The following is a 22,363-nucleotide window of genomic DNA, read 5'->3' as shown; positions in this document are numbered from 1 at the left end:
ACCTGGAAATTTAGTGAGCTTGATATCATATAAAAACACAATATCATTTACCTTAAATGTGTGAAGCTTGATATGGCAATCATGCCATGTTTTTTCACGTTCCTTCTGTAATTTTTGGTGGAATCCTGCTAAAAATTAGTCTTCCTCTAACTCCATTAGTTGCACGACCTGTTCCTCCAAAGCCTTGCGATCCACCATATCTGTCAAAGCTGCTATGTGTAGGCTAGGCACAATGTACTCCATGGGCATCACCGCTTCGACCCCATAGACCAATCTAAATGGCGTTTGTCCTGTCAACTTCTTACAAGTTGTCCTATAGGCCCATAGTACTGCAGGTACATGCACATCCCAGTCATTCCACTGTGTGTTACATACCTTTGTCAACGTATTCTCCAAGATTTTGTTAAAAGCTTCGACAATCCCATTTTCCTGCGGGTGATATGGTGTACTCTTCTGATGGTAGACTTGGAATTCATCTGTCAACGCGCTAATTGTTTCATTCAGAAAGTGCGTTCCCCTATCACTCATAAAAAATTTCGGGCATCCAAACCTTGTTAAGATGTGTTCAAACAAGAATTTTACTTCCATTTCCATTGTACAATCCTTAACCGACCGTGTTTCCATCCATTTGGTCAAATACTCCATTGTAGTGATAATGTAGTGAACGCTTGTTTTCTTTCCAGGGGGCTGAATTGGCCTAATAAATTTGATCACCCATTTATCAAATGCATGTAAAGAGAACTGAGGATGTAGTGGTAGTTCATCCCTTCGCAATGGTCTTCTAGTCCTTTGGCATGTATCACACACCTTACAGTATGCTTTGGACTCCTTATGCAATTTTGGTCAACATAATCCTGCACACAAAATATTCTACACGGTTTCTTTCCCAGCATAATGGCCTCGCGCAGCTCCCCCATGAGCTTCAGCAAAAATACTTTCACACTCAAAATTCGATACGTATCTCCGCAGTATTCCATCTACCCCCATTTTGTACAAATTCCCCACAATGATCAAAAAATATGTTGCGCGAACTACTAATTCTTTCTTCTGTTGATTTGTATATCCTTCAAGCGCCATCCCTGTAGTTAAGAAGTGAATAATGTCAGAAAAATGGTCATCAGCTACATGTACTGCAAAGAGCTGCACATTTGGCAACCCTTCCTCCAAATTACTGGGTTCTTTGCCTGTTTCAATTCTCGACAGATGGTCAGGTCCAACATTCAACCTTCCTGGCTTCACAATTACTTCAAAACCATACTCCAGAAATAATAAAAACCACCTACAAATATCCCCCCCCAACACAGGCTTGTTGACCATGTAATTTAGGCATAATGATTTGTATACATCTTGAAATGTCCTCCTAACAGATAGTGCCTGAATTTTTGCAGCGTGTAGACCATGTCCAACCCCTCACACTCTGTCATTGAATAATTTTTCTCAGATTTTGATAACTTCCTACTTGTGAAGGCTATAGGATGGTCCAGCTCGCCTTCACCTACCTATGTTAGTACTGCACCTAGCGCAATGCAAGAATCATCCACATGTACATGAAATTCCTTTTTCCAATAGGGAAATATTAGCATTGGTGTAGTCACCATCTTTTCCTTTAACACATCCACATTGCGCTGACATTCTTCATCCCAACATAATTTTGCATCCTTCTTTAGCATTTTTTTCCATGGGCACAATGATTCGAGCATAAGCTTTAACGAATTTTATATAGTATCCTATGTGTCCCAGCGTCACGGGCACGTGCTTGACGTTCCTGGGGGCCTCCAAGTTCACAATCACCGCAATATTTATAGGGTCCACCATCAATCCTTGCTTACACACAACATGACCCAGCAAGATCCCAAAAGGAACATAGAATATACATTTTTTCAAATTCAGTGCCATTTGGTATCTTCGACATGTATCCAACATAAGGTGCATACTTGCAACATGGCGCTTCACCAAGCCAAACACGGTCCAGTCATCGAAGTATACTTCTAGAAACTTATGGATGAAATATTTGAACGCTACTATGACTATGCGGGAAAATATTGCAGGAGTGTTCTTCAATCCAAACAACATAATAGTGTACTGAAATCACCCCCACTCTATTGTGAAGGTGGTTTTGCTTCTATCCTCTGGGGAAATCTTAATTTGATGATAACCAAAAAACCTGTTAGTAAAGGAATAAGCCTCCTTCCCTCTGACATTGTTTAACACTTCATCTATAAATGACGTCGAAAATGAATCATGTACACATGCATCATTAAGCTTATGTAGATCTACGCAGATCCTTATTTCTCCCTTTTGTTTCTTTTCTTAGACTACCATCAAGCTCACCCAATCAAACTCTTCAACAGGTTCTATAATGTCTGCCTCTAACATTTTATCCAGCTCTTGGCGAACCTTTTCCTTATACTTTGGAGTAAGGCGATAAGGCCTTTGTTTGAAAGGCTTCATGTTTGGCTTCAATGCGATCCTCATAACGCCCAATTCACCAAGTAATATGCCCTTTAAATTTGAAAACTTAGTGGGGAAGAGATCCTGATATTCGCGAAGTAATTCAAAAACTTTGTCTACTATAGCATCGTCCCAATAATCTCTAGTCTTTGTGAACTTCAGATCATCCTCAGTGCCAATGTTTACTTGTCTTGTTTTCAAAGGTGCAGAGATGTTTGGGTTCTATACTAGTGGTCCTTCTACCTTGTGATGCCCTTCTGTTTCTAGCATATTGATATTTCTCAGGTCTTATTCCTCTTCTTCAACGATCACATTATAGTATTCCAATGTGTGGCGTAGCTAGGTACTCCAATCCGGTTGGGTCCATTCCATAGGTTCCTTCGGTGTCTTGAAGATAACCGCTTTAATTTCCTGAAGCACTTCATCGATGCTTGCAAACCCATCCTCAAAGATGAAAGTCAATACGAACCCTTCCTTCAATACATCTCACTCTGTAGTGTCGCGACAAAGCTTTGTTTCGAGGTACCAGTTCATGGGGATTGTATCCAAGGTATGACAAAATATATGTACCCATTTTGGCTGTGGTTCCATCCCCCACGCCTTAGTCATCTTTTCTAGATGATCGAGCGGATTATCCTTCCCATTATACTTCTCAGTCATTCTTGTATTAGCATGCCCAAATCATAACTTCATCATTCTCCTGTAATATTGCCATCCAACAAAAGTATCCTTATTCTACCCCACCATCGTGTGGGCGTAGCACGCAACGCTAACTCCAAGGCTTGAAAATGGTGGTCTTCAGGGACCTCGCACTCAAATTCATCTAGAAACATATCTACGTCAGTCAAACTATCATAAGAAGGTAACTTCATTACTTCCGACGTAACACAGCACAGTGACCTCGTCATCATATTGCATTGAAATGTAGATACCTCATGTAAGTGATTTTTCCAATGCTCTAATTCTTCATCTAATTCGTCCATGTTCTAATCGAAATGTAGATACCTCATGTAAGCGATTTTGATAGTGATCCATCCATACGCCATTGGATTGATCCAATCCTAATCTCGTGCTGTTATCTTGTAGATTTGATCCAGCTCATAGTCACTTTCTACGTAATCATGGTGTTATCACAAAATCAAGCACTGAAGGGCTGCTGATCAGGTAGACTCTGTGTAACTGTTTCAGACCAATCTTTTGACTAAGGATTAGCCTCCCTAGCCTGAGAGGGTTCTCTCAAAAGGTTATTGATTTTGACTATTGATAAGATGGCTAACTCTTGTAAGGTGAATTTAACAAACATGCTGGCTGGACAGACATTACAAAGACTTCCATTGGGCTTATGGAGTTAATCATACTTCAGTAAACTATAACACTACTCATACATAGAAGTCAGGGCATGTGATGTTTGAATACTCAAAACACATCTCATAGAAAACCTCAGCTTACAAATACACACAGGAAATCAGAGCAGCATAAGTGAATTCTGAGTGATTGTGTATTTATACAACTGTAAAAACATTAAGGATAAAGCAAAACCACATATCTTGAGCATTGAAACACTGTATGAATCCTGAGAAGAAAAGCAGCAAATTGTATTACTGAAACTGAGTTTTTACACAAGCCAAAATAATACTCTGTTTTCTCAAATATCCAACCCCCATTACATAGATGATTCAGCTATATATAGAAACATAACTCTAACTACTTGGAGCTTCCTCCTCCAGCATGAGGGGAGCTCGATGACTGTCACTAATGACACCTATCTGCTTTGCAACAAACTATTTAATACAATAACCAATAATTGAAGTTCTAAAGAGTTCTAATTTAATTATAACTCTAACTCTATCTCCTTCGTAGAATGATTCCTCCTTGCAGCTTTGACACCTGGTTTCCTTTTCGTTTGGCTGAGATGGCATGAGATGAGCAGTTAATGCCCCATGTTGGCTTTGGATACTGAAGGCTTTAATCTTCTCCGTGTTGGCTGAGAATATCCCTTACTTTTCGGTTCTGGTTCCCCATCACTTCGAATATGCAGCAGCATGTACTTAAAGTCTCTTTAATAACCCAAAAACAATAGAACACCACCATGTTTCCTGATGAGTTGGAGGCTTCGTTAATGGACAGGTGTGCAAGCCAAAATTCCATGTAGGCAATTCATTCAACACCCTATGACCAGCAATAAAGTGGCTTTATAACCGAAAAATTTACACTAAGGTTAACACATTTCACCCTTTTGAAGGCACACCTGTCTTGATCAGAATGGCTGGGATGTCTTCATTTGATCTTCCACATAACCTTTAGGTGTTCCCTTTTGAAAATTCCCGCACATATTACTAAACTGTTTATTTGCCTTGAAGCCACCTACAGCAGTTTCGTAGCGCGCTACGAAACTGCTGAATTTGTTAAAACAGCTTGTATTTGCCCTGAGGTATTTACTGCTTATACCTTTAATTGCTAAAACTCTTTTACATATGGCAGGGATCTAGATGTCCTCAAAATAATGAAACTAAGCAAAATTTGACAAAACTTAGAACAACACCTTTCTTTGAACATCACTTCATTTATCAGCTAACCTTCTTCCACTGACCTAGCTGAGCGTCCAAGTCTTCAATCCTCTTCTTCATAGCTTTGTTTTTGGCTCTTAAACACATGTTTATCTTTCTGATGAATTTGGCCTGTTTGAGAGCTGGAACTGTCCATGTGTAAACATCAGCTACTGAATCCACCTGGCTTACTAGGTTTTTACTTCCTTTCAATACAGCTTTTCGATAATTTGCATACCTGACTGCAAACTCCCTAGTGGCATTCTTCACCTTAGCAATTTCATCTTTTGCTGCTTCTAACTGGTTCCTTATGGTTATAACATTACCTCCTTGGGAAATGATGACTGTTCTATTTGTGCCTTTTTGCTTGATTTTCTCTGCCTCCTCTGTTCTGGGCAATTCCTTAGCTACCTCTGTTCTAGGCAGTTTCTCGGCTTCCTTTACTTGCTTTCTTGTAATAGGTCTCCTTGGTTTGAAGATGAATTCATCACCTGGTTCATCAAACCTCAGTATTTTGAAGCTCTAGGCTTCTTGGTGCTTTCTGGTGATGACTGTGTTAAATCAATGTGCACTGGTTCAATGTGCACCGGTTCAATTTGCTCAAACTCAATGGCCTCCAACAAATCACTCAGGCTTGCCTTAGATACCGGGCTTTCTTCAACAGCTAATGCTTTGCCTTTTTCTTTACTTATTTGGCTCCTTGTCCTAACTCTTGACACTGTTTCAGATCCACTTGGTCCAGGTACAGTTTTCTTATGCTGAGCTTCTTCTTTTGCTGATGTCTGAGGTTGTTCTTTAATGATCAATGGCTTCACTGACTTTCTCAACTGTGACTTGGCTTTCTTTTTATCTTTTTCCTCCCTTCTAAGCTCAGCTAGCGTGGGTTCTTCAACTGATTGTTCTTTTTCTCTAACTGGCTGTGGAGTAAGACCTGTTTTACTTTGGAAGCCCGCCATGAAAATGAACGAGTTCCAGTCTCTACCAATTTTCTGAAGACCATCCAAAACTAACAATTTAACCAAACCATGGTGAAATAAAGATGTTTCACATTCGTCCTTTCTTAATTGCACTTTGTCACACATTTTGCTCAAACTACGAAACAAATAGAAGGGAGTGTCTATGGATGCTTTACCAGTAAAATGTAACAACAACTTAAAGTGATAAGAGTAGACCTTATTATATCTTCCCTCACAGGTCAAGTACTTCTGAATACAGGTGAGAAGAAGGGCATAGTGCTCCTTAACATAGTTTCTACGCACTGCTTTTGTTAGGTCTTCATTCACATATGCCTCTTTTAAAAACTCTTTGCAGGGGTTCATATCAAACTTAAAATTCTTGAACCATTCTTGCCCCCCTCTTGGAATCTCAGTTACAGCAGCTATTGCCTCCGGAGACACTTGAACTTCTAACATAGCTATTTTAGAATTCAAACCAGTGAAATTTAAAGCAAAATCCTTTGTTACCTGAGCATGGCCACCTTGAAGCTTCTTACAGAAATTCCAACAACCGGCATCCTTGAAGGCTTTCTTCACACCTTCATCTCTTAATGCTAGGTCTAAACCTTCAGGCTCTGTTCTCTGACATTTTCCAGACCTATGTTCTTTCCTCTCCATTTTGCTTTTGAAATTTTCGCACAGACAATGACCAACAGCTTCGACTAAAATGGTGATTCAATTCTTTTTAACTCGGCCTCGCTTGTAATCAGGCTCACTTGAAAACGGCCTCACTTGCAAACTCAAACATATCATCACACAGGCTGGTCACTTATGCATCATTTACGATCATCATAAAGATCCATGCACGGTAAAACCCATTTGAAAAATATTTTATGTGCATGTCTACAAATCTATTGGTGGAGTGATGGTTAATGAGCGTTTGGGAGGTACGCAAACTGACATGAGAGGACGAAAGTGGTGACTCATCAACAGACTTGACCCTTTGAGAAATATTCGCTGCAAAACGCACGAATCTGCGATTTCGCAACGCGGTTAATTTTGAATTGTCATAATGCGCTGCGAAACGGCTTGATGGTGACGCGCTGCGGAATGGCTAAACAATGATTACGCTGCGAAACTGACAATAAGAGACTGCGCTGCGAAATTACGGAAAGAATCGGTGACATGGATAAGACAAGACATGGCTTATGAAACCATGATGGTGGAGGATGACCAATAGGATTAGAGTATAATTTACATCAAACACCTTTAAAGCTCCAACCCTAAGTAAGAAACATAGAACAAAAACAATTTGACACCAAATTTTGACATTGAACTTGGACAAAGGATTATATACAAATGTTTATGGTTCTAAGTGATAACAGTGGCTCCACTTGGGATAGTGTGCTCCTGCAGTACACTAAGAACTTGTAGATCCAGTGCTTTATCCATTTCTTAAAAACACACACAGAGTTGACAAGCATTCCTTTCTAGCTTTGTGGGCCTTCTCCTCGGGCTTAAGCTTTTCTGTTCAGCTTGTCATTTATTTTCAACAGGAAAGATTCATAAAACGGTTATATACAATGCTCATGAGATACTTGGCAGAATTTCATTGATTGTAATGCTTTAAGAACCTGCCATTAACAGGTCCTCCAGCATATGGTGTTCCATCAACTTCTTGCAGAATGTAGGTGTTATTTGCATGGAAAGCAGAAATCTGATATGGCCCTTTCCACAAATTTTCAAATTTACCATGTTTACCTTTCTCTTCAATTCTGGCTTCCCATTTCAGGACTTTATCATGAATCTGAAATGTAACCTCTTTGATCTTCTTGTCAAATGCTCTCTTGACCCGATTCTGGTTTTGTTGATGACCTTCAAACACCTCACTTCTTTTCTCCTGCAAAGCTATTAGCTGATTTATCCTTCGCTGTATGGCATTTGGTTCCTCTTCTAATCCTTGAATCAGCTTCATTACTGGTACCCCGAGAGATGTTGGGAATATAGCCTCTGCTCCATACACAAGTTCATATGGTGATGTTCCAATGGACCTCTTTGTGCAAATCTGGTCAGCCCACAAGGCATACTTTAGCTTCAAATGCCAAGCCTTTTTATTTTCTTGCAGCAGCTTCTTAATAATTCTCACAAGACTCTTGTTTGAACTTTCAGCTAAACCATTTCCCTGTGGATAATAAGCAGTGGAATGACCAAGGGAAATGTGGTATTGATGACAAAAATTTATCATTCTTTTGGACTTAAAAGCCTGAGCATTGTCTGTGATAATCTTGATTGGACAACCAAACCTTGATAAGATGTTATTTTCCAAAAATGAAATTATTACTGAATCATTTGCTTGCCTGGTGGGTATTGCCTCTATCCATTTTGTAAAATAATCAGTGGCTGTGAGAATCCAGCGATGCTGACCTGATGAAGGAGGATGGATTTCCCCTATAAAATCTAATCCCCACTGCTGGAATGGTGCTTCAACATAAATAGGAACCAAGGGCATGGGCATGAGCTTTCTTTTACCTTCAAATACTTGACATTCATGGCATGTGGCTATCTTTTTATAAATGTCTCTAAACATAGTTGGCCAAAAATAGCCAGCTCTTAAAACTTTGTTTGCAGTGGCCTTCCAATAATGATGACCTCCGCAATGCCCTTTATGAAACTCATCAATTACTTTATCAGCTTCTTCTTCAATGAGACAATTTAATAATATCCCTCCTGCATCCTTCCAAAACAGATTTTGGTCATATACAAAATATCTGAGGGATTTCAACTTGGCGAACCTAGCTTTGGATTTTGAAAGGTTATCAAGAGCTTTATTATGCTGCAAGACAAATGCTACATCTTTATACCACTCTGAGATCAAAATTTTTTCATTGATTTGGACCAATTCTTCTTCATTCTCAGAAATTTCTGTGCTAAAATTGATACCAATGCAGTCCAGATTTGACTGAGTCAACAACTTTGCTAAGCCTTGACCCTTCACCAACTTGGTGGGCTTGATCTCAATGTCATACTCCAACAGCTTTGCTATCCACTTCCCTCTTTTTCCATCTGGGTCAGCTTGTGTAAGAATATCTTTTATAACAGCGCTTGGCACGTATGCAACAATATGAGAGTGCAACACATAAATTCTGAAATCCTTAATTGCTTTCACTAATGCATATGCTTGCTTTTCTAAGATATTATATTTCAATTCAGCATTAGCCAATGTCTTGCTAAAGAAAGAAATGGGCTGTTCAATACCTTGACTTCCTCTTTGCAATAAAACTCCAGCAATTGTATCCTCAGAAGCAAATGTGAAGATCAGAAACTCCTTGGTAAAATCCGGGCTGATAAGGACTGGTGTTTGAGAGAGTGCCTTTTTGATCTCTTCAAATGATTTCTTTGCTTCAGCTGTCCATTTAAAATCTGCTCCTTTCCTTAACATTTTTGTTATATTTTTGACCACTTCAGCAAAGTTAGGGATAAATCTTCTAACAAAATTAACCTTTCCAAGAAAGGATTGAATCTCCTTCTTACTCCTTGGCAAATCTAGCCTTTGAATAGCACTAACTCTATTAGGATCAATCCTAATTCCCTCTTCAGAGATAATATGTCCAAGCAATTTGCCAGAAGTTAAAGCAAAAATACTTTTGGTTGGGTTTAAAGAAATACCAAACCTCCTACACTTTAGTAGGATCCTTTCAAGGTGCTTTAAGTGGTCCTCTTCCTTCTTTGAAAAGACTGTGATATCATCAAGATATACCACCACTGATTTATCTTTTTCTTCAGCGAAAGCAATGTCCATAGCCCTCTGGAAAGTTGCTCCTGCATTCATGAGGCCAAAAGGCATTTTTGCATACATAAATGTGCCCCATGGTGTAGTGAAAGTTGTCTTCTCCTGATCATCTGGATGAACAAGGATCTGATTATACCCTGAGAAGCCATCCAGCATAGACATTCTTTGGGAACCAACAATATTTTGCAAAATGAAATCCATTTTGGGGAGAGGGTAATTATCTTTCAGTGAAGCCTTGTTTAAGTTCCTGAAGTCTATACAAATTCTGATCTCCCCATTCTTTTTCCTAACTGGTACCAAGTTAGCAAGCCAATTTGAGAATCTGATTGGAACAATAATTTTGGCATCAAAAAGCTTTTTCACCTCTTTCTCAATCAGTGGCATCAAAAGGGGATTAATCCTCCTTAGTTTCTGCTTAAAAGGCTTCTCATTTTTCTTAATTGGGATAGTATGTTGTATGATTGAAGAATCATACTGTTTCAAATCAGCATAGCTCCATGCGAAAACATCAATAAATTTCTTCATCATTTCCACATATTTGACCTTCATATCAGCTGATAGGAACTTTGAAATTTTGACTAATTTGGGCACAACTGAGTCACCTAAATTACAACTTTCTATTTCCTCTTCATTGGCTTGCAATCTTGGTGCTTTAAACACATCATTTTGATCAAATAATTTTTCAAGTGGAATAAGGCCTTTAGGAATTAGGTTGTTTTGTAGCTGCAACACTTCAGACTTTTCCCTTGTCTCTGTTAACATATTCTGCTGATCTATTTGATTATGCTCAAACTCTTCTTTCAACTCAAGAAAATCTCTCACCTGCTGATCATCTTCAAAGACTTGCCAGTTGATGATATTATCTGGGATTACTGGTCTGTGGCGAACCTTCACTTCATAGCTATCAGAAGAATGTTTGGGAACAATAAAAAGACTGGCTGCAACAGCAAGAGAATCTGCAATAGAATTTTGATCTCTGGTTTTTATACTGAAGGTATAGGATTGAAATTTTTCCAACAATTCCAACACTAAATTTCTGTAGGCTCTCATCCTTGCATCCTTTGTTTGATATGCACCTTGTACCTGCTTAATAATCAATTCGGAATCTCCACAAACAGCAATATTCTTTGCCTTCAATTCTATCAAGGTTTCCAGGCCTAACACCAGAGATTCATACTCAGCCATGTTATTGGTACAATCAAAGTTTAGTTTGTATGACAGAAACTTACTTTCATTAGTTGGACTAGTGATCCAAATTCCAGCTCCTACCCCTTCTTTTCCTGCTGCTCCATCAAAGTATAGGGACCAGCAACCAGTGATATCTTCTTCTTCTCCTTGCTGTCCTTCATGACTCTGATTTTCTGCAGGTTTATCTTCTAATTCTCTCCCAACTGATTCATTGAAGAGAATAGCTGAACCAAGACCAGTATCACATGAGTAAATAGGAAAATTCTGAGGCTTTTCTTTGCTACTCACCATGTAGGCCATCCTTGTTTCACGGTACAACCTCCTTTGCTCACCAAACACTGGAATAGTAGCATATGTAAGATCCATCTGCATTGTGCCCTTGATTTTGGCTGCCCATGACCTTGAAAGAAGCATTCCAAACTTAGGTGGGATGTCTGCAACAACAATGTCCATGACAGTGGTTTTTGCTGGAATTTGTGTAAGACCCACAACAACATCCTTTATCAAACCAATGCAATGAACTCTCTTGGAATCAAAGGAGAATAAATCCTTATAAGGCCTAGTAATCTCCAACCCAAATCTTTCCATAATTACCTTTGGCATAAGATTATGTGATGCCCCTGAATCTAACATAGCATTATGTAGAGTCATGTCATGGATAGTAATGCTTATGTAGAAAGGAGGAAATTCTTCATTTTGTTCATCCTCAAGCCTTGGACCCAAGCATATAATAGGACTATCTTCTTGTACATTAAGAATATCAGCCACTCCTGGTTGTGAATTCAGCATTTCAACAATTTTGCTTCTGTACTTATCTACCTTGAGAATTTCATTAAAAGGAACTGATATTTTAATTTTTGCAATCTCATTCTCAATATTAAAAACAGAGGTAGACTTGTCACTTTCTTTGGGAGGAGAAGAAATTTGAATGTCTTTTTTGTCAAGAAGAGGATCCTCTTTACTTTCACCTACCTTTGCTTTTCCCTTTTTATCATCAGCTGTCCTTGAGGCATTCTTCTTGAACTGTGCTTTGTTTGCTGTAATAGGAACCTCTCTATTCCTGAGATTATACTGCTTTTGCATCTCAAAAGTAGCATGCTGATAACCCTTTAAAAAATCTGAAGGTTCTTCTTCTGACTTTATCATGCTGGATTCATCATGTTCCTCTTTGGTCAAGAAGATTCCTGACCCTTCTTCATCAAAACAATGAATTGATTCCTCAGGAACTTCAGGTTCATCCTCTTCATCTACCAAATTTTGCTGGAAAGGAGGTCTCACTGGAGGATCTGCCTGCTGATCTCGGTTATCTCTTGGCCTTTGCTGATTTTGAGGTCTCCTGAACTGTGGGTTTCTAAACCGAGGTTCTTGCTGTGCTTCAGGAGCAGAAGCATTCCCAAGGGCTAATCTGTCCATCAATTTCTCCATGGTTTTCATCATTGTTTCAAACTTGTCTTCTTGAGCAGATGTAGAAGGCTTCTCTTCTTCTTTTAATTTAGATTTTGCCATTTTTGATTTCTTAGCAGCAAGCATATTCACCTCTACTTTAATTGCATCATTTTGCATGTCAGCAAGAGAGGCTGATTCCCTTTCTCTGAGTAAAAGGGAAAAATCTGAATCAAATGATTCGGCATATCTCAACTGTGCCAGGGCTCCAGGAGGCTTCAAATGAGCTGGAATAGAATTATAAACTTTGTTAAACCTCTTAGAGAAACTTTGAACAGTTTCCTCTGGAGCTCTCCTAAGACTGTTATACTCAGTAAGGGCTTGGACAGGATTAGTTCTGCTTCCCCATTTTCTTAGAAAACTGTCTTCAAATTCTACCCAACTATGAATGCTTCCAGCTCCAAGGGCTTTAAACCATTTTCTGACTTCCCCAATGAAAGTCTGAGCAAACAATCTTAGTTTTACATCTTCATCATCCACTTCTTCCCTATCAACAAAATCATTAAACCTATCCACATGTTCTTCTGCTGTAATTTCTTCATCACCTCCCCATGTTGGAATCCTAGCAGCATATTTACTAGGCAAATCATGTAGAACAGCAGGGAGAGCCAGAGGAGCATACCTAGCAGGTACAGCCATAATGAAAGGAGGAGCGGTGATAGCAGGTACTGTATGACTAGTGGAACCAGAACTAGTATGAGATGTTGTCTGAGGACTATTTGGACTAGCAGAGGCAGAAGATAAAGTATGAGTACGGAAAGGGCTATTTGGACTTTGTAAACCACTGACAAAAGAACTCCAATTTGGGAGAGGTAGACCAGTTTTAGATTTAAGCAAAACTTCAAAAGGGTCAAGCTCCTTGAACTGTTTCAAGTCCTCCTCCTCTAATAACAATTCAGAAGTAACAATTTTCCAAAACTCTTCTTTATCTTTTTGTGACATTAAAGATGAAGTATCAACGCCCTTTTTTTGTAAATCTAAAATGATACCAATAAGTTCTTCTTCGTTTTCAGACCTCAACAACACTTCTTGAATTTTATCATCAACAATTTTATCTTCAGGACTTCTAGAAAACTCAGGAAACAAAGACTTTGAAATGTTTGAAGTACCTGGTATATCAGAAAATCTTTGTCTACTCCTGGAGATGATATTGGGATTATCCACAGGACTAGGTGGGTTTGGGTCAGGATTACTTCTTGTATATCTTCCTCTCGAAGCCACCTTTTAAACTTTAAGATTTAATGGAGTCACCAAGGTAGAATGCAGCCTCGAAAACCTTTCTGAGCTCCTGCTACCTTCAGAAGTTCAGTCTTATAATTTCGGGAATGAGTAATCTTCAGACTCCCGGCAGACGCACCAAAATGTTATCACAAAATCAAGCACTGAAGGGCTGCTGATCAGGTAGACTCTGTGTAACTGTTTCAGACCAATCTTTTAACTAAGGATTAGCCTCCCTAGCTTGAGAGGGCTCTCTCAAAAGGTTATTGATTTCGACTATTGATAAGATGGCTAACTCTTGTAAGGTGAATTTAACAAACATGCTGGCTGGATAGACATTACAAAGACTTCCATTGGGCTTATGGAGTTAATCATACTTCAGTAAACTATAACACTACTCATACATAGAAGTCAGGGCATGTGATGTTTAAATACTCAAAACACATCTCATAGAAAACCTCAGCTTACAAATACACACAGGAAATCAGAGCAGCATAAGTGAATTCTGAGTGATTGTGTATTTATACAACTGTAAAAACATTAAGGATAAAGCAAAACCACATATCTTGAGCATTGAAACACTGTATGAATCCTGAGAAGAAAAGCAGCAAATTGTATTACTGAAACTGAGTTTTTACACAAGCCAAAATAATACTCTGTTTTCTCAAATATCCAACCCCCATTACATAGATGATTCAGCTATATATAGAAACATAACTCTAACTACTTGGAGCTTCCTCCTCCAGCATAAGGGGAGCTCGATGACTGTCACTAATGACACCTATCTGCTTTGCAACAAACTATTTAATACAATAACCACTAACTGAAGTTCTAAAGAGTTCTAATTTAATTATAACTCTAACTCTATCTCCTTCGTAGAATGATTCCTCCTTGCAGCTTTGACACCTGGTTTCCTTTTCGTTTGGCTGAGATGGCATGAGATGAGCAGTTAATGCCCCATGTTGGCTTTGGATACTGAAGGCTTTAATCTGCTCCGTGTTGGCTGAGAATATCCCTTACTTTTCGGTTCTGGTTCCCCATCACTTCGAATATGCAGCAGCATGTACTTAAAGTCTCTTTAATAACCCAAAAACAATAGAACACCACCATGTTTCCTGATGAGTTGGAGGCTTCTTTAATGGACAGGTGTGCAAGCCAAAATTCCATGTAGGCAATTCATTCAACACCCTATGACCAGCAATAAAGTGGCTTTATAACCGAAAAATTTACACTAAGGTTAACACATTTCACCCTTTTGAAGGCACACCTGTCTTGATCAGAATGGCTGGGATGTCTTCATTTGATCTTCCACATAACCTTTAGGTGTTCCCTTTTGAAAATTCCCGCACATATTACTAAACTGTTTATTTGCCTTGAAGCCACCTACAGCAGTTTCGTAGCGCGATATGAAACTGCTGAATTTGTTAAAACAGCTTGTATTTGCCCTGAGGTATTTACTGCTTATACCTTTAATTGCTAAAACTCTTTTACATATGGCAGGGATCTAGATGTCCTCAAAATAATGAAACTAAGCAAAATTTGACAAAACTTAGAACAACACCTTTCTTTGAACAGCACTTCATTTATCAGCTAACCTTCTTCCACTGACCTAGCTGAGCGTCCAAGTCTTCAATCCTCTTCTTCATAGCTTTGTTTTCGGCTCTTAAACACATGTTTATCTTTCTGATGAATTTGGCCTGTTTGAGAGCTGGAACTGTCCATGTGTAAACATCAGCTACTGAATCCACCTGGCTTACTAGGTTTTTACTTCCTTTCAATACAGCTTTTCGATAATTTGCATACCTGACTGCAAACTCCCTAGTGGCATTCTTCACCTTAGCAATTTCATCTTTTGCTGCTTCTAACTGGTTCCTTATGGTTATAACATTACCTCCTTGGGAAATGATGACTGTTCTATTTGTGCCTTTTTGCTTGATTTTCTCTGCCTCCTCTATTCTGGGCAATTCCTCAGCGACCTCTGTTCTAGGCAGTTTCTCGGCTTCCTTTACTTGCTTTCTTGTAATAGGCCTCCTTGGTTTGAAGATGAATTCATCACCTGGTTCATCAAACCTCAGTCTTTTGAAGCTCTAGGCTTCTTGGTGCTTTCTGGTGATGACTGTGTTAAATCAATGTGCACTGGTTCAATGTGCACCGGTTCAATTTTCTCAAACTCAATGGCCTCCAACAAATCACTCAGGCTTGCCTTAGATACCGGGCTTTCTTCAACAGCTAATGCTTTGCCTTTTTCTTTACTTATTTGGCTCCTTGTCCTAACTCTTGACACTGTTTCAGATCCACTTGGTCCAGGTACAGTTTTCTTATGCTGAGCTTCTTCTTTTGCTGATGTCTGAGGTTGTTCTTTAATGATCAATGGCTTCACTGACTTTCTCAACTGTGACTTGGCTTTCTTCTTATCTTTTGCCTCCCTTCTAAGCTCAGCTAGCGTGGGTTCTTCAACTGATTGTTCTTTTTCTCTAACTGGCTGTGGAGTAAGACCTGTTTTACTTTGGAAGCCCGCCATGAAAATGAACGAGTTCCAGTCTCTACCAATTTTCTGAAGACCATCCAAAACTAACAATTTAACCAAACCATGGTGAAATAAAGATGTTTCACAGTCGTCCTTTCTTAATTGCACTTTGTCACACATTTTGCTCAGACTACGAAACAAATAGAAGGGAATGTCTATGGATGCTTTACCAGTAAAATGTAACAGCAACTTAAAGTGATAAGAGTAGACCTTATTATATCTTCCCTCACAGGTCAAGTACTTCTGAATATAGGTGAGAAGAAGGGCATAGTGCTCCTTAACATAGTTTCTAGGCACTGCTTTTGTTAGGTCTTCATTCACATATGCCTCTTTTAAAAACTCTTTGCAGGGGTTCATATCAAACTTAAAATTCTTGAACCATTCTTGCCCCCCTCTTGGAATCTCAGTTACAGCAGCTATTGCCTCTAGAGACACTTGAACTTCTAACATAGCTATTTTAGAATTCAAACCGGTGAAATTTAAAGCAAAATCCTTTGTTACCTGAGCATGGCCACCTTGAAGCTTCTTATAGAAATTCCAACAGCCGGCATCCTTGAAGGCTTTCTTCACACCTTCATCTCTTAATGCTAGGTCTAAACCTTCAGGCTCTGTTCTCTGACATTTTCCAGACCTATGTTCTTTCCTCTCCATTTTGCTTTTGAAATTTTCGCACAGACAATGACCAACAGCTTCGACTAAAATGGTGATTCAATTCTTTTTAACTCGGCCTCGCTTGTAATCAGGCTCACTTGAAAACGGCCTCACTTGCAAACTCAAACATATCATCACACAGGCTGGTCACTTATGCATCATTTGCGATCATCATAAAGATCCATGCACGGTAAAACCCATTTGAAAAATATTTTATGTGCATGTCTACAAATCTATTGGTGGAGTGATGGTTAATGAGCGTTTGGGAGGTACGCAAACTGACATGAGAGGACGGAAGTGGTGACTCATCAACAGACTTGACCCTTTGAGAAATATTCGCTGCAAAACGCACGAATCTGTGATTTCGCAACGCGGTTAATTTTGAATTGTCATAATGCGCTGCGAAACGGCTTGATGGTGACGCGCTGCGGAATGGCTAAACAATGATTACGCTGCGAAACTGACCAATAAGAGACTGCGCTGCGAAATTACGGAAAGAATCGGTGACATGGATAAGACAAGACATGGCTTATGAAACCATGATGGTGGAGGATGACCAATAGGATTAGAGTATAATTTACATCAAACACCTTTAAAGCTCCAACCCTAAGTAAGAAACATAGAACAAAAACAATTTGACACCAACTTTTGACATTGAACTTGGACAAAGGATTATATACAAATGTTTATGGTTCTAAGTGATAACACATGGGATGGTTCATTGTAGCGTGCCCCTTCCATAAGATCCAGTGGTACTATAACCCTTAGCAACTTCCTTTCAAATGACATTGTCCTCTTCTTCAAATTAATGAACCCATTCATATCAATAGCCCAGTCGATTCCTAGGAGCGCAAGGTAGGGATTACTGTCATCAACAATTTCGATAACTTCAAAGTCTGCTAATGCACTCACACCTTCAATATCAACTGTTACTCCATATAATTGTCCCATGGGGATGATTTTCTGTTGATTCGCCATCCTGAGCTGAATTGGAGACCACTGTAGCACAAGCCTCCCAATCCTTTCCCATGTATGTTTCAGTAGAACATTCACATTGGACCCCAGATCCAAAATGACCTGATCCATTTCATAATAGCCTATCTATGCTGTTAGCAGCATCTCATGTCCTGTTCATGCCTTATGCTTATTGGTCTTTCTAACCATGCGCTGCTTCGAAGGAGTCTTTTCCTTATTGGCACACTTGTCTATTAAGTCTTGCAATCCTTGCAGAGTCTTTCTATCGCACAATAAATTCATACAAGTCTCTGAAAATGTAGTGAGTACGGAAGGGTCAACCTCTTGTGTTGCATTGGTCTCTGGTGTCTTGTCCTGGCTTCATGAGGTGGAGGTCTCAACAAAGCTCTTCTTTGCTTCCATGAATGTTTCGCTAGTGCAATTAAGGTCAAAGGCGACTTCTTTCTCGGGGGCTTTATAGACCCATCCATCTTCTTCAGGTTGCTTACCCTTATCTATGTCCGGCATCATACTGGTTCTTAGTACAATATTAATGCTCTGATCCTCCTCACGGGGCTCAACCTTCATCATTTGTAAATTCTGCATAGGCTGCTGAGGCTGCATTTTCTTCTCTTGCATTTTAGATATTAGCACCAGACATTCTTTTATGGCATAGTCAAATTGTCTACAATATTAACACAAAGGATGTGTAGGATTCGGAAAATCTCGCGCGAAGTGCCTGGTTGTCTGTAGTTGTAGCAGATAATCTGACCACGACCCCTACCGGTCCTCCTTGTCCTTGTCCTCGACCTTGAAAACCACCGCGCACCCCTTTTGCGCCATTAGGAGAATTTTGAGGTCTAAAATGGGCCTCCTAAGAAAAATGTACAACCAAAATAAGATTTATAAGAACCAATAGAATTCAAGATGATGATGTCAACCATGGGGGATGACTCATCATTTTTGGAGTAAAAAAGTAAAAGGAATAATAAAATAATAAAATAATAAAACTACTTTTTTAACTCATATTTTCAACTTATCTCCCTAAGTTTTTACTCAAATTTCAAGCAGGAGTACTCATTGGATGCAAAGTTTAATTCCTCATCCAAGGAGTACACATGTTGCATACTTTCGATGGACCCTGCTACAAGAAAAATAAGAAATACATGAAAAAACGTCATTGCAATCACATTTTTCATGTATTTCTCATTTTTGTGTAGTAGGGTCCATCTAAAGTATGCAACATGGGTACTCCTTGGATATGGAATCAAATTCTGCATCCAACGAGTGTTTCCACTTGAAATTTGAGTAAACCCATAGGGAGATAAGTTGAAAATACGAGTTGAAAAAATAGTTTTTTATTTTTTCCCTCTAAAATTTGATGATGTAATCAAATCTTATATTATTATTTCCACTATTATTTTATAATTTCCTTAGGAGGCCCATTTTAGACCTCAAAACTCCCCTAGTGATTGAATTGAAGGTCGAGTTTCTACCTGCATATGGTAAGTAGGGGTTCTTTCCATCATCATCTCATAGCTTTAATACTGGTGCTCATCATGGCCCACAAATTTACAGAAATTACAGAAAAACTACTGGGGTGTTTGAACAAACTTCTAAAGTAATTAGCAATTATATGTCACATGTTGCCTAGTGACTTGACAAATGGCACACCATAGCACAGCTCCCGTGCTTTGCTTGACTAGAGCTTCTGGCTTCAGGGGCGCTAGGCCCCCGCCTATAATATTGTTCATGTATAATGGACAATGATATTTATCATTCCCATGGCCCTTGTACTTCAATCACCAAACCTCTACGCGCACTTCTAGCTTAGTCTCGTTTTCTTTCTTCAAACTCTGTAATTCCAGGTGTAGGCTCGCTAACTGCGAGTGGATCTGTTGTACCCCTAGGTTTGTATCCTGAATAGGTGATCCATGCAGCCTCATCGCAATCTATAAGGCTTCTACATGCGTTGCTACCTTCTGATGTGACAAAGCAATTCTTAAATCTGGCAAAAGTGATGTGATAAACTAGTTGCGACACTGCGTATAGGAGATTTTCATGTTAGCTTGTCTGATCTGGCACTTCAACCTATGATCAAAGTCCCAAGGTGTCTCATTGACTCTCATTAGGATCTCCTTAAATTCAATAACTGACCATGCCTAAGATTTAGGCTTACTAAATTCTTTGTTCAAATCTATCTAAGTCTCTGCTAGTGATGCATGAGGATTGTCAGCATAATACTTAATGTACCAGGTTAGCACGCGATCCTGCAAGGCAATAACCAAATACGCCTTCTTTATATTATCATCGGTGATTTTCTACGCTGTCCATACAACGTTCGCAACAAACCAGAACTGCTTTGGATCTTCACTTCCTATTCCCTTGAAGATCAACATCTTCATTGCATTCACCATGTTGAATGGTGGTAGTGGAGGTGGAGGTGTGGGTGAAGGTGTATGTGGTGGAGGTGGAGGTGGAGGTGGAGTGGATGGATGATGTGTTCTAGGAATACCCTAAGTTATTAGCTAAACAATGCTTCACGTTGTAGTCTGCACCGCCCCTTCGTCGTCACTTGAAGGAGGTCCAATCAATGAGCTATAGTCTGGTCCTGATTCTTCATGATTTTTAAAGAATATTCCACTTTGCATAGCTCAGAACATTAAGGTAATGGCATGCTGGCTTGAGGGGGCCTGGCCTAGGTTCGAAGTTAATTAGCCAAACAAATGCATACACTACTAGCCCTTTCGGCAATAGCCTGCGGAGCGCAGATAGAGGTCTCATCCGAAATAGTATGGGGGGATGCTGGAACTAGGTTTCCGCACCCTTGAAATGTCTCAGGGGTCGATTTAGTCCAACTGTGAATGGATTCATGTAGTTCACTTTGCACACTACCCTGACATGCGAGGCCTTCACGATCTATTATAATCGCCTTCGCGCAACCCTAACCAGGGGCTGAGGAGCTTTTGTGCTGCTAAGGCAATGATCTATGTTATTTTCCCAAGTTATACCATGGATCTTACTTATATTCTTATAAATTTTAGTTAACTTCATGTAAATAGATACTTTATCTTATATTTACTTAATCAACACAATCATATATGTTCGTGCATCATATAAACAACAGAAATGTAATTATACCCAATACATTCGATGTAGAAAACAGTAAATAAATACACAGGAATGGTATAAAACTTCTCTTTATTAATGATTCAATCAATTAGAGACTCAACCTACCCTACGCACTTAGCTGCAAGGGTCCACGCACTCAGCTACGGACTACTAGGCCTCTACGCACTCAGTTGTAGAGCCTTCTCCTATTCTACGACCCAATGACTCGACTCTACACTTAGATAATACTCAATTCTTCATCCATCATTCATGACACTACTTCACTTACAACTTAGAGCCTCACTTTGTTTTTACAATCCCATGGTTCGCAGACCATGGGTAGATCTCTAAAGCTGACATTACATTATAAAAATGAGGGAAGACAACCCTATGACTCATTTAGAAGTTCATGCTCCGCACCCAAAAAATTTGGATTCTTTACATTAGATTTAGTCAAAATTTGGGCTTTAAGCCCCAAGACTTCCCTTGGGGGATCCCGTGCCCAATAGGCCCCCAACACAAGAATCGCGACTCGCCCTTGAGTCACTTTGTCGGTGCAGAGATCTTCATGGCGGAGACCTCCCAACTCTACCCGGACCGCTGCAAGGTCAGCAATGCATTGAGCGGTTGCCTACTGTACCCCCTGGGCACACTATTCAGAGAACGCGGTATCTAAACTATTTCCCTGTACCTCGTTATAATCCTGCACCTCCTTTCAGCTTCCTCGAGCACTAAGATTGTGCTTCAATCGGCTAGTCAGATAGTCAAGCCACCCATGTATGGCTTCAACCAACTACCATTCACTTTTCTAGGAAAGGTTCTCCATTTAACTTTACCAACTGCACCGTGCCTCCATCTATGACCTACTTAATAACATACAGTACCAGCCAATGCATTTTGAATTTTCTCGGGAATTTATCAAACTTAATATCATAAAGTAACACCAAATCGTTCACCTTGAAGGTGCGTAACTTAATGTGTCGATCGTGCTAGGCCTTTTCACACTGCTTTTGTACCTGTTTGTGAAAGCCAACCAAAAATTTCCTTGAGTTCCCCCAATTGCGCAAGCCTCTCCTTTAGGTCTCCGCGGTCCATCATACCTATGACCGCTTCTATGCACAAAATAGGCATGATGTATTCCATCGGCATTACGACTTCCACTCCGTGGACCAGCTGGAAAGTTGTCTACCCCGTTAGTTTCTTGCATGTCATCCTATAAGCCCATAATACTACAGGTACGTGCAGGTCCCAATCACTTTGCTAGGCGTTGCATACTTTGGTCAGTGCAGTCTCTAGTACTTTGTTAAATGCTTCTACTATCCTATTAGCTTGTGGATGATAAGATGTGCTTTTCTAATGATACACCTGAAACTCTTTTGTCAGCGCGTTGATCGTCTCGTTCAGAAAATGTGTACTGTGATCGCTCATGAAGATCTTCAGACATCCAAATCATGTCAATACATGTTCAAAAAGAAACTTTGCGGTCGTTGAAGTCGTGCAATATTTTTTTGGCTGCGCTTCTGCCCAACGAGTCAGGTGCTCTATCGTA

The sequence above is a fragment of the Pinus tabuliformis genome, chromosome J (genome assembly GCF_031772625.1).
Source record: "Pinus tabuliformis cultivar Carrire ecotype Pingquan chromosome J, CPIR1, whole genome shotgun sequence".
Classification (NCBI taxonomy): domain Eukaryota; kingdom Viridiplantae; phylum Streptophyta; class Pinopsida; order Pinales; family Pinaceae; genus Pinus; species Pinus tabuliformis.
Note: the sequence above shows the minus strand (reverse complement) of the source record.